Source organism: Halyomorpha halys, unplaced genomic scaffold (assembly GCF_000696795.3).
Source record: "Halyomorpha halys isolate HHAL.00 unplaced genomic scaffold, Hhal_1.1 Scaffold918.1, whole genome shotgun sequence".
In the NCBI taxonomy this organism is placed as follows: domain Eukaryota; kingdom Metazoa; phylum Arthropoda; class Insecta; order Hemiptera; family Pentatomidae; genus Halyomorpha; species Halyomorpha halys.
This window is the reverse complement of record NW_027107889.1, coordinates 833,896-847,099: the sequence shown is the minus strand read 5'-3', so window position 1 is coordinate 847,099 and position 13,204 is coordinate 833,896. Positions and strand designations below refer to the sequence as shown.

The window sequence follows — 13,204 nt, the reverse complement described above, 5'->3', positions numbered from 1 at the left end:
TCTCAACACTTCTTTATTATTTTTACAACCCAACGTTTCAGCCATCCTGTCAATCCCTGTGTTGAGACTATATGGATGTTTTGGTTATAACTAATAAACATATTTATTTAGTAAACAATTCATTATTAAATGTGAGGTAGGTAATAAAACAATAGTCATTGAAAAACAAATTTTTAATTTGAAACTAAAATACAAAAGAAATAGGTACTTAATAATATTTTGAAAAAATAAAAAGGATAATTTTAGACATTTTTAGTGAATGTGAGTAATGAATACAAATTTTCATCCAATTATTGATTAGTGGTATATCGAGTTACAAAGTAAATTACTTTCATCTTTTCACTAAAACAGTTAAGGGATAAGGGACTAAGAATTAAATACAAACTTTTTTTAGGGAAATAACATCTCAGAATTATGTTACCTCTTCCTGCAACATACATTTAAATATTTATATCGTTTAATCATTATTCATTTAAATATTAGATATTTGCCTTCCTACAAAATTTCTTTGAAGAAATAGTATTGTTGAACCTAGTATAAAAAAATATATATTTTTATAAACATAAAATTAGATAGATAGAAATTGTCAGATATTATTTCCTTCTGCATAATAATTTCTCTTACTTTTAAGTATAAAAATTTATATTTTAACAACGATTTATCTGTTCGAAATATAAAACATACAAAGTAAAATTTGAAGAACCCATTTTTTGCAATACTTCATTTTTCTTTTCTTTTTTATGATCAATTTTAAAATTATCTTTTTCTAAAAGAAATATTTTAAAAAGTAAGAAAAGTATTAAAAATAACTATTTATATTATCATATAAGTATAAGTATATAAGTATTTTTTGACCTCAACCCTGACCATCTACTTATATCTAAATCTTTATGGTCAACTATATATACATATATATTTATATTGTCATTTTAAATAATCCGTCTTCAATATATGCTGTGTAACAATATCAAAACTATACAGCAATGTTTGAAAATAGGATTTTAATGTTTAAATAAAATAATTTGTATTCAAATTTAGTTTCAAACACTCTTTATTGTTATATATGCCAAGTTGATTTGTTATTAAATGTCTTAAAATTTAATGGAAAAGTGACAAAATAGATGATTTGACTAAATTTATTGACCGGAGCAGAATAGCCTGCAAAAAGTATATAAATTGTTGGGTGTGAGGTGTAAATGTATATTTGAGATCGAGAATTGGCAAGGTTGGCCGAAATATTGGACATTTAAAGAAAGAATTAAGAGTGTTTGAGCATAACTTGGATACAAATTATTTTGATTAAACAATAAAACCAGTGAAGGGATTATTTTCATCGGATTTTAACTGGTTAATAATTAAAATATATATATTTAAAAAAAATTGAAAGACCGTTTCCAATTTTTCCTAACCTATTGGATACATTTTATCCACATTTTTAAATTAAAAAATCAACGTTCTATTAACAATTTTTAAAATATATATACAGAAACATTTTAAGAGCTCGTAGTGCATCAAATGTTTACCTTTATTTTTAGGGAAGTATGGATAGGGAGAGATTTTTGTAGATTGAAGCGTTTGTTACAGAGTTGGGCAAATTTAGCTATGGTTGAAACTAATAGCTAAAATTGTCATGGATACGGTATTTAGTTATCAATGGTTCGTTCATGAATAAGAGTCGTATCCATGGCAATCAGCTATTAGTTTCAACTATACCTAATTTTTGACTATCTCTGGTTTGTTACTATAATAAAATGTTTCAGAACTTTATACTTAATGCTTACTGATCAGATAACCGTCAAAATGGAGGTCTAAGCCGTGCCCTTGGAGTAGATGGTTTGGCCGACTCTCGAGGAGCAGGTAAGTCAATAATAGATCCAAATGATTGGATACGTCACAAAGAATGAAAGAATTTCGTCATAACTTAGGGACACATCGTACCTCCACAATGTCACCTTGATAGCTTTCTGTATCTGTAGATGGCACAGCCTTTTATTTCATTTTCTGAGATTCTAATATGTCATTGAACAAACTATTTTGTTTGTACTTCTAAAACAACATGTAATATGAATAATTTCTTATACGAAAAACGCAGCCATTTTTGGAATTCTATTAATCTCTGATCGATGTATATTTATGATTTTTGTATTGATGTATTTCTGCGAAAATGTCATTAGTAACTTCTGGCGCTCCCTACCAGCTAACGTTGAAACATACTACTTTAAATACTGAATAATGTTAATCAATTATTAAATTATCTGAATATTTTTTTATTTTTAAAACGTATGAGCTTGATTTAATCAGTAACTTTTTAAATAGTTGTAAAAGTAAAAAAAAGAAGTAACATACATGAATTAAAAACTTTATTAAATTTTACATTAACAATAGGAAGTTGCCACAAAGTTTTAATGAGATTTATTTTTTGTTGTTATTGGTGTTTTTATCGTTGATAGCAAACCTTGAGGTAACAATCTATTATTGACTTTCCTTAAGCCCTTTCTCTCTCTCCCCCATCATTACTATTTTTTTTCTTACTTATTATTATTTCTCTTCTTATGCCTTCACTAATTCTTATTATTTGTTCACATTTATTAATCATCTGGGGGGAGGGGAGGGGAGGCCCCTTCCCTCCAACCATTAGTTTTTCACAGAACGATCATCTCAACCATACTCAAGTATTTCATTTGGACCTTCAAATACCCACGGTAGAAAAATTTAGTACTCACTTTGTATTATGTTTTTCACATAATGCATTTACTAATTCATGTTTGTTTTCTGTTTCAGAGGGATAAGAAAAAATAATGTTGATAATGACTAAGTTATTAATAACTCATTTAAGTTAGTTTCAATAATTACTATTGTAAATATAATTTTCATCCCAATGATCAGTAAAATTGAGTTTTGACAACGCAACAGAAGACAGCTTGACCAATACGTGAACCTGCACACTAATTTTAGAACCAAACATCAGAGCATATTTCACTGCAGTGATTTTCACTAGAAGGGTTCTGGAAAAGATTATGAACTTTTAAAACGTAATTTTAGGGTTAATTTAAATAAAATTCAAGCATCTTCCATTTTTTTTCTAACTATGTTAAATGTCAATAATGTGTTTTTTGAAATTTACGATTTTCACCGTTTTAATTTTTAAAAATCCAGCACTACTCACAGTCACTGAGAGATATCAGTGTTGACGTGTTTTTACATTCACTTACCTGTATATGGAATATATAGTAACGGTATGTATTGCGATTATAAAAATTTTAAATTCAAGTGTTCGACGGGAGTAGATATTTTGAGGTCCCCTCTCCCTTCCCCCACAAAAAAATCTAGTTTTGAAAAATGGTGTGTGTCTGTGAACTGCATAGCTCAAAAACAAAAAGTCGTACGAAACTGAAATTACAAATTTATGGTTGGTATATACCTGGAATGTGATAGCAACCTTTTTGCTTAAATCGACTTACCGATAGTACCACTTTATAGAATCGATTTTTCACATTTTTTCGATTTTCTCCAAAACGGCTATATCTAATTTGACTAAACTCGGTGAGTCAATGAGCAATTAAGTGATCTTTAATATCAATTAGGTTTTATTCTCATTGAAATAGACTAATAAGGCTTAAATGTCAATTTTTCATAAAATCTTCATGTAAAGTATCTTTAATTTTATTTATTTGAAAAATGAACAGTACTAGTTATTAGCAGTACAATGTATAAATGCAAACTATTGAAGAACTTTATGAATAACTAAAGGAGAAAAGAGGAAAAATAGATAAATCTGATTTGAACGGGAAATACTGAGACCGGATGATATTTCTTGATGGCATTACTGCATCGTTATCACAGTTTTGTTAAAGTGTCCTATTCTTCATATTTATTATTTCCATTTCAAAAACCCTAATATACGAACTTTTAAAGCAATAGAAATATAAAAAAAATTTGTTCATAATTTTCTTTTTCTCTAGTCTTTTGATATTTTTTTTGTGAAAATAATGAAACTAGTGATGACTTTAACAGGAGTTCACTTACCCACACAAAACTTGGGGATGTAAGAAGATTAGTAAAGTTGTGTGATGCACACACCACAGTTTTTTCCCTATGCATTAGGAGGTGGGCAAAAATTAGCTATGGTTGAAACTAATAGCTAAAATTGCCATGGATACACATGAAATGAATGAACCATAAATAAATATTGTATCCATGGCAATTTTGGCTATTATTTTCAATTATTGCTAAATTTTGCCCAACTCTGGTGCTGACAAGAACTGTTCCTACTTGTGTTTTCAACTAAAGTTCTTCATTTTAGTTCGGAAATAAACTTTAGTTCTTTTTATTCACTTTTCAGGCAATTCGGATGGAAGTTCATATAAAATTATATTAAACAGATACATATTTTACAGTAGTTTTTTTTAAAAATAATTTCTAGAAGTTATCTTCGAAATAAATTAATAAAGAATACACAAAATGATGATATAAATAAATGAGAAATATTCTATCACATTAAATCTATCAAAGAGCTTTATTAGTAATATTATAATGAAAGCGCAAATTGGTGAAATGTTGATTGGTTAGTTATTTACTGGTATTTGAAAGACTTAACTCTTTGTTGTTGGAATGTTTCGATTAAATTCTTGCTATAAAATACAATTTCATTTGATTTATTAGACAATATTGGTAGATGGTGATAAATAAATAAACAGTAACTTTTTTTAAATTTAAATTTCAAAAATTAAAAATTTCTAACTATTTAGAATACTTGAGGAGTTTTCTATCAAAACTGAATATATCTTCTTTTTCAAAACTTCTACTTAAAAAGTTAATATGGGAGTATCTCATCTTGATAAGCTACATTTTTATTTGTAAAACCTATTTGACATGGGAAAAATTAAAAGTTTTAATAAACTGAATACATTTTTTAATAAGAATCTTAATCTTGAAAATCTTACTTTTGAAATGTAGGTACGTTTTCATAGAAAAAAAAAATTCAGGGAATATGGACAGAAGGAGCCAATAATAATGAATGTATTAACAAAAAAAAGTCAGGCTTCCTAATGATAGAGGAGAGTTTCTAAACTTCGTTGAATTGTTCATAATGCGAATAAAAGTTTTCAAAAGAGGAAGATATATTTTTCTCTAAAAAGAATAATTATGATAAAAACAAATTATTAAAATAATAATAAAATAAATGTTTTTAACAAGTTTATTAAATGTTTTATGCTATCGATTTTTTTATTACTTTTATTTTTGTGTATAACTTAATGTGAGTTTTCTAGTAACTTTTTTTTTTTTTTGAGGGGAAGGTGAAGTGGGACCATTTGTTTCTTTTTTTATTCTCTCGCTGAAATCAGTGATCGTATCGTTCAAAAAAGTGCTATAAATATCTGTTTATCCATGAAACTTTTGATTTATCTCTCTTCTTTATAGATTTTAAAGGTATAAATTGTATTAACAACAATAAAAAGGCTGTTTAATACTTCACCATATGTTTATTTTTTTTTAAAACAACTTTCAGTTATAAAGCCATTACAATCCATAGTTTGTATTATTTTATTGAAATGAGTTCAGTTTTTAGTTTGCCTGGGATGTTTGTATTGAGGAAACATTGTTGTTTTAAAGAAAAAATATTCATTTGATAAAATATTGAGCAGCCTTTTAACTATAGGAATTTATCTTCTTTTGAATTTCAACTCTAACTTTGAATATAAAAATTAATTTTATTGATTTGATTCAATTTAGTTTATTTTAAGAGGTAAAACATGAATCACTGTAAAGCAAGCGCAAAATTGTAAGCAAAAATGAAAAATTTCTACAATTGAATTAATTCCCTTTAATTTTTTTATGAATATTGTGTTTTTTAAACAATAAAAGATGACACAAAGAATAATAGAAAATTTTTCAAACAGTTGTGGAATTGCATGAATTTATTTGTTTCGATTATTAGACCTCTGATAATATATTTACAGATTGAAATCATTTTATGCAAATGACAAACAATTAAACTTCTTATTTACATACATCTACGTATGTATTAATTATTTTTAGTTACTTGTGTTTTCTGAATATCTGATATATCTTCATATCTAACATAGTATTTAGTTCAGAAACAATCAAAATGGAGAAATTAATTTTCATAAATTAAACCTTTAATAATATTCCTATTCTTGACTGTAAATTAAATTAAATCTGTACCACTACAACCCATGAAGGGTCAGGGGTTCAGTACTTTGTAAGGGAGTACTGTAACTAGACCAACGGTTGTGCAAGGAGGTGATTTGGTCAGAATCACACTCGACCGGCAGATTTTTACCCAATTTAGGAGGCTGGGCGGACCCCAGGAGGGCTCCAGAATCCACAAGAGTTCACTTATGGCAACAGTGTAACAGAAAACAATTTTCTGCCCAACTGGATTCAAACTTGGGTCCTTGAAGTTAATAATTCTTGACTGTTGTTCTAAGATAATAATTATTTATAAATTCTTCAGAAGTCGGATTACTTTATTCAAGACTACAAGTTTTGATTTGATAGTAATCCAGTGTATTTATCCTTCTGTATGTATAACATTAAACCTATTAAATCTCATTTTTTAGATTATCATATTGGTTAGGTTTTATATACATATAATAAATATTTTACAAATAAAATTAATTAAAAATGTTATTTTTATATAGTTTTATTTTTTATAATGTGGAGTTAATTAGGTTTGAAGGAGATTTTTCTCTTCAATTATTCTTTTTGATTGTTAATAATTTAAAATAATCCTATTTATTTATTTGTATTAACTTTACTGTGCATATTTCTTCTGTTGCTAAAACTCAAATAGCTCTAAAAATTTTACAATTTAGTTTCAAGATCATAGAATGTGAATAAAATTAATTATCATTAATTAGAACTTCGCAAAAAAGATTTCTTAATATATCAAATTAAGAATTATTTCATAAAATTTTTTAAATGTAGATTATGAATTCAAATATTTCTGTTTCACTATCTTAAAACAAATATCTGTTTAGAGTATAACAGAATTAATTATTTAAATTTCAGCAGTCTAGCATATAATGAAATATTTTTCAAACTTACTCAGCATTGATATGTATGTAGGTAGCATAGTCCAGGTAAAGTGTAGCTAATAAAAACAGAAACAAGTTCAGAAATTACTTTAAATTAAAACTGTAATATAATAACTGGTATATTATTGCTATAACTGATAATAATATTGATGGCTAATACCAAACACTTACTCAGCAATGTGAAGCTAAGTCAGTAACACAGTGTTATTTAATACTGCTAGTACAAAGTAACATTCCTAACTCACTGATTTAATCCATCTATACTGTTTACTTGGTCTATTTGTTTATTTATTCTGAAGAAAAACTGAAAATATTCGATTTATATTACAATTCCATCTATTTTTTATCTGCATATTTTAATGAGAAGTATCTAAGGGATTCAAGCATCAACAAGGAACTAGCTTGTTAGTTTTATAGAATATAAAACTTTTAAGTAGAAATGTTTATTATATTATTTTTTATAATATATCCTATTTTGTCATATATGTTTATTTTCCGATTCACAATTGGAAAAGAACAATTTTATTAATTTGTTTTATTATATGACCTATATTTTATTTTATAATTTTTAATTTTAATTTAAGTGAATTAAATCTTTGAATCACTTCAGGGTAAAAATTGATTTTCATTTGATTATGTACAATAAAAAATAAACCCAACACTTGTATGTGAAAAGTGATGTTAAGATTTGTAATAGAATCATTGAAATGTACTGGAGGAAAATATTGGGCATATTCATGCTGGAATTGATAAGATATAATAATATTTTATAGAAATCAATTTGATGAAAGTATTAATAAAGTTTATTAGAGCATGCTCTTCAAATATCAATGCTCACAATTAATAATTTATATAAATGTATTACAATATAAACATATTACATTAATAGTAAATATAAATAATTGGGTAATACAACATTGCTGCATCAGCCTCGCTATCACTAGTTCCACCCGCTCTCTCTTCCACATTCAAGGAAGGGAATTACCATTGTGTTTAGAACCATTTTTTATCCAAAATATTATTGGCATGTGAGCAAACTGATGGAAGTAGAGAAACAGTATTAACTTTATTTAATTTGTTTATAATTGAAGGTAAGTAGATGAAGTGACTTTGCAACATTTTTATATTTTTGAATCTTTAGTGTGGATGAAGGAGTAGGTGCCTATCTAACTAGTGTGAGATACTGTATCCTCAAAATCCAATTATTAACTGAGATACCTATATGTAGAAGGGGCTATGTACACTTCAAAACATAACAAGCTCCAACAAGAAAAAAATTGAACGTTGTTTTCTTAAAATTTACTCTTTGTAACATATCCCTTCATACACTTACCCCTTCAATTATTCCTGATGGTCTAAAAATTCCATGTCCTGCAGAATTTTAGCCAAATAGTACCTGTTCATTATAAACACTTTATCTACACAAACCAACTACTTTCCCATCACCGTCAGTAAAAAGAAAAAAAGACAAATAAACAAAAAAAATTAATTCCCACCGAAGTTTCGACCTGATTTTCAGGTCTTCATCAGGGAACTTAGTCAGAGATTCTGGATAAACTTTTTTTTTTTTTAAATAAATTTAAAATTGGTCGGAATCTCAAGGAAAGTATCACTTAAATTAAATACCAATATAAAGCAATTCAGAAACGCTAAGTGTTGCGTTGATTTGTACCGACCGCGTTTTCCAAACGCTTTCAGTTTAGCAAGAATCTCCTTGATGAAGAGCTGAAAAACAGGTTGAAACTTCGGCGGGAATAAATAATTTTTATTTATAATCTTAATATTTTCTTGAGACTGGAAATCTTTTAAAATAAATAATTCAAACTCTATCCATTATAGTGTCAAAACTTTATTTCTCTAACGTCCAACGTTTCGGCCAATCCGGACATCTTCAAGGACAATCTACTCAATACCACTTTGAAAACATTTAATTTAACAACTCTAAACTTCATGCAGGCAATTCTGCCCAGGTCAAAAATATCAATATCTAATTAGTCAATTTTCAATTAAAAACAAAGTCAATCTATTTATCTGCAGACACTATTCCTTTTTTTAAGACACTATTTTTAAGGAATAGCCTATTTTTATTTTTATAGCCTGCATGAAAATTAGAGTTGTTAAATTATATGTTTTCAAAGTGGTATTGAGTAGATTCTCCCTGAAGATGGCCGGATTGGCCGAAACGTGGGACGTATAAGAGAAATAAAAAGTTTTGAGACTATAATGGATAGAGTTTGAATTATTTATTTTAAATAATTTTTGTTTATTTGTCTTTTTTGCTGACCACACTCCGACCATATTCTCCATTTATTAATCTATGGACAACTATCTACACTTCAACCAGAAATTAACGTTTTGTACATTTATTTTCGCAAATAACATGAAAAATATTACTCCTCCTAAGAAAAGAGAAAGCTTGGTGTTTCTTTACCAGGGAATATCCAGGTGAGAATCCTAGAAATTAGAATAGTTCCCACCGTCAGGTCTCTTATAGCAACTTATATAAAATGGGTTCTCCCGAACTAATGTTCTGCAATACAGAGGCTTTATGTGAGTTCTTGCAGGGCTTATGAAGCAACGAAACCTAATCTAAGTAAAATTGGGCTCTATGCTCAAAGAGAAGAATAAGTCTCTTAGGCAATGACTGTTGAAAACGATCCCTACAACTAAGATTTGTTGGCGTGAATATCGGTAGTGGACCCAGGCTACTACTACACTGGCCACTGAGAGATTGTCGTCTCACGAAGGCGGTTTGGTTTGGGAGTAACCTGCAGAATAAGATATGATTACTATTACGGAAGACATGTTTGCGTGATATTTACTTGTGAGAAAAGCCATTCTGCCGAAAGGGAATGCTGGGATGAAATAAGTAAGTATATTGTGTTATATAAAGACGTAAATTTATGAATTTTTTAGTAATTATCAATACTCAAAGTCATTCATTAGTTGCTAGGTTGCGCCAGCGTGTTTTTAAAATTTTTTTTTTGGAAAAAATAAATTAAAAATTGGTCGAAATCTCAAGGAAGGTATTACGTAAATTAAATACCAGTATAAAGCTCTTTAGAAACTCTAAGTGTTCTGTTGATTTGTACCGCGTTCTTCAAACACTTACTGACTAACGAAAAAAGAATAGTATAAAATATCTCTGAAAAGTTAATACAACTCATTTTGCTCTATATAAACTGGTGGATATCGTAACTTACTCGTGGAGGTACGGAGCACCCCTGAGTCATGATAATGTCATCAACAACCATCAAGAATGTAATGACGAAAACTAATATACCTGAATCAACAACCCCAATCAACTATTATAATGTACCTACTCAGAGGGTGTAGCTTCGACCTCCATTTTGTTTCTTCTAAAAATAGTTGTTTTTTTGTAACCCTTTTGGATAATTTTTAAATGATTATACAAGCTGTAACAAATTAACAATTGTCAAGAAACTAAGGGTGTGAAATGCCAGGATAAAGTCAGCTGTGAAATACGGCTGTGAGACCTGGTCTCTAACAGGTACTCTAGAAAGCAGAATCAAGAGATTTAAACGAAAAGGCTTCTCGTAGCGATCTGGGATCAGAGCCTTAATACATACATGGTGGAGAAGAACAAGCAGTGAACTGCTTGCAGAAACTGGTCATTCAGTATATGATACGAAGACAAGGAGGTTAAGTTGGGGGGGGGGGGATATGGCCCAATAGCAATATATCAGGACGCCTCTGCACAATAATGAATGCCAGAATAGTTGGCAAGAGACCATGTGACCAAAGACCAAGAGACCGAAAACCGCGTGGAAAGATAGGATTATTAATGCGAAAGAACTGTATGCAGCGAACTAAAAAGAAGTAGCCCTAGATAGGCATGTGTGGAGAAGGCTAGTTCGAGTAGCCAAAGATCTAAAAGAACTATAAACCCAAGAGAAAAAAAAAAAAAATAAAAATACATGCTGTAACAGAATAAAGTTGACAAATTTCGGGTGGTCATTCTACAATTCAAGTACAACTAAAAAAGTCTACATAACCATATCCGATTTTCAACAAAACAGAATCTCATTTTTTTGTGTTTTTTTTTTTAATTACAATACTTTTCTTTATAAAAATAGCCATATCTTCTAAGCTATTATTTCTAAAGAAAAATTTAAACAACCGTTAGGAACATCATTAAATTTACTTTAGGAATACGTGTAACATAACACAATATCCTAAAGTAATTTTTAATATGGTTACAATGATCGAAATTTTAAAATTGCAGAAATGCTAAATTTTGAAACTTTTATTTTTATCTTACGGATATAAATTTTCTAACCTGAGCTTTCCAAATATGGCGGAATGAATCGACATTCACTCGAAAGGGGTTTTGAATGTTCTCAATCAACATTTCTATGCTGAAAACAACCCTCATTTAACAAGACAGCAATGGCATTTTCATTGGATTCAGCTTAAAAATGTTTTCATTCACTCATTCCAAATAGAAACAATTCATTTCCGAAAGATAACAATTTTTTTCTTTCCAAAATTAAGCATTTATAATTTTTTTTTTTTTTAAATGCCAATCATCGTTATCATATTTAAAATTTTTTATCTACTTTAAATATATTTCAATCATAGACGACATCTGTTTTTCATCACAGCTCACGCTTTCTTCATCCACTTTTTTTTATGCTTTATTTTATATTATATTAAAAATTGAATGATAATCGCAAAAATGAGTATACTGTTGGAAAGTTTTCTTCGTTCGTTTTCTAGAAAAAGTATATCCGTGAGATAAAAATAAAAAATTTTAATATTTAACATTTCTACATTTTTTAAATTGTCTATCATTGAAACCACATTAAAAATTATTTTAAGATATTGTTTATATTATCAGGTATTCTTAAAAAAAATTGAATAAGCTTTCCTATGGTTATTTTAATAACCGGGACGAATAGCTTTGGAAATATGACTATTTTTATGATGACATTTGAATTTGTGTCTGAACAACTAGAAATCAATTTATTTTACTAAAAACTACTAACTACTACTCCTATGAAGATAAACGCCATAAACTAATTTATAGTACATTAAACTAGCTTTAATTTGAGTGCTAATAGACATCTACGTCCATAGTTCCCGAGGTTTAGATTTCTCAAAATAAATTCACTAGCTATTGATCTTTCAGTACATTTTTTAGTGAAATGTTGCTGTTTAAAAAGCTATATAACGAACGTAAGTAGCCCTATTAGGGCTCATATTTTTGGTGTAATAAATTACTTTATAGCACTTTAAACTAGCTTCAATTTGAGTGCTGTCAGACATTTGTACATCTGTACATCTGTTCGTCTAATGGTTGTGGAAATCTATTTCTCCATAAGCCAACGAGTTACTTCGCTAGAAATTAACGTTTTGTGCACTTTTTTTTCTCGCAAATAAGATGAAAAAATATTTCTCCTAAGAAGATAAACGTCAGATACTACTGTACATTAAACGAGCTTTAATATGAGTGCTAAAAAGATATCTGTACATGATATCTGAGATATAGTTTTCCTAAATTAATTTTAAAACTTCTTTTTTTTAAATAGTATATATGTATTATTATTTATTTATAATATTACAATTGCCCATAAAATTGGGCAATGAGTAATTATTAAAGCATTATTAAAAAAAAAAACTAGTTATTTTTCGTTATTGTGTTTTTAAAAAACTGCATTTCGGGAGTAACTATTGAACATAAATAGTTCTATTATTATTTTTTTTTTTTTTGTATTCCTCTAACTAAATATCTATAATTCATTTGTTTTGCTTAACTAGGCACTTATTAGTTGAGCATTAATTTCAGAACTATGCCATACATTTATGGCTCCGAAATAATACAGCATTATTTTATTTGAATTTTTTTTTTTTAGTTTGAATTAACCTCCATTTCAGCTAAAAGGGACAACAGCATAAATTGCGTGACTCTAGTTGACATTACTAATACATTTGGCGCAAACATGGCAATATCAATTAATGTCACTGGAATGATACGGCATTTTCTTATTCCCAAAAGTTTCATTACTAAAAAAAAATTTTTTTGGACCATGTCCGCGTTTTAAGGCCTTTCCTCTTCTAGTACAAGAGCCAGGAAGAAAAAAGGCAATTATTTGACCCCAATTTTTTATTACTTTAATGAA

The 13,204-nt window shown here is 28.3% G+C and overlaps 1 long non-coding RNA gene across 1 annotated transcript in view; it reads right to left on the bottom strand.

Moving 5' to 3' along the window:
* The window catches only part of LOC106687141 (uncharacterized), a 31,442-nt gene extending 24,113 nt beyond the window's left edge, over positions 1–7,329 (bottom strand). The window contains exons 1-2 of the long non-coding RNA XR_001344130.2: positions 7,233–7,329; positions 7,072–7,117 (exon numbers count right to left, since the gene is read on the bottom strand). This is a non-coding gene — a long non-coding RNA (uncharacterized lncRNA). The remainder of the gene's footprint in view (positions 1–7,071; positions 7,118–7,232) is intronic.
* Positions 7,330–13,204: the final 5,875 nt, after the last annotated feature.